We start from the raw sequence: 1,187 nt of genomic DNA, 5'->3' as shown, positions 1-1,187 counted from the left end.
AGCCAGGAGCAAGGAAAGGGTTAGTCACTTTTCCTGTGAATACCTCACTTCCCTCCCTGGGACAGGAAACACAGACACACACACACACACACACACAATCTCTCTATCTCTCACAGATACAATAAACACATGTTAGTTAACAAGGCTAAACGTCTCCTAATCTAATCCTTATCTAGGGAAGACAAACTTCTGGATGATAGCTAGCTATGCTAACACAAGGTGCGTCCCAAAATGACACCCTATTCCCTATGTAGTGCACAACTTTTGACCAGAGTCCAATGTACTCTTTTTCCCCATTACATAGGGAATAGGGTGCCATTTGGGATGCAGACAAGGAGAGGGACACAGAGGAAGGAGGAAGTGACTCAGGCCAACATAATTGATTGATGGATAAACCTCCATCTTATATGACAAGCTATTTCCATAGTGAAGATAAATCTTCCCCCCCAATGGCGCATTGGACTACGATGACAAAAAAACTAAATATGTTGATGCTTGTCAAACTACACTGCTCCAAAAAATAAAGGGAACACTAAAATAACACATCCTAGATCTGAATGAATGAAATATTCTTTTATAAATACTTTTTTCTTTACATAGTTGAATGTGCTGACAACAAAATCACACAAAAATGATCAATGGAAATCAAATTTATCAACCCATGGAGGTCTGGATTTGGAGTCACACTCAAGATTAAAGTGGAAAACCACACTACAGGCTGATCCAACTTTGATGTAATGTCCTTAAAAACAAGTCAAAATGAGGCTCAGTAGTGTGTGTGGCCTCCACATGCCTGTATGACCTCCCTACAACGCCTGGGCATGCTCCTGATGAGGTGGCGGATGGTCTCCTGAGGGATCTCCTCCCAGACCTGGACTAAAGCATCTGCCAACTCCTGGAAAGTATGTGGTGCAACGTGGCGTTGGTGGATGGAGTGAGACATGATGTCCCAGATGTGCTCTCAATTGGATTCAGGTCTGGGGAACGGGCGGACCCGTCCATAGCATCAATGCCTTCCTCTTGCAGGAACTGCTGACACACTCCAGCCACATGAGGTCTAGCATTGTCTTGCATTAGGAGGAACCCAGGGCCAACCGCACCAGCATATGGTCTCACAAGGGGTCTGAGGATCTCATCTCGGTACCTAATGGCAGTCAGGCAACCTCTGGCGAGCACATGGAGGGCTG

The sequence above is a fragment of the Oncorhynchus kisutch genome, linkage group LG20 (assembly GCF_002021735.2).
Source record: "Oncorhynchus kisutch isolate 150728-3 linkage group LG20, Okis_V2, whole genome shotgun sequence".
NCBI lineage: Eukaryota > Metazoa > Chordata > Actinopteri > Salmoniformes > Salmonidae > Oncorhynchus > Oncorhynchus kisutch.
Note: the sequence above shows the minus strand (reverse complement) of the source record.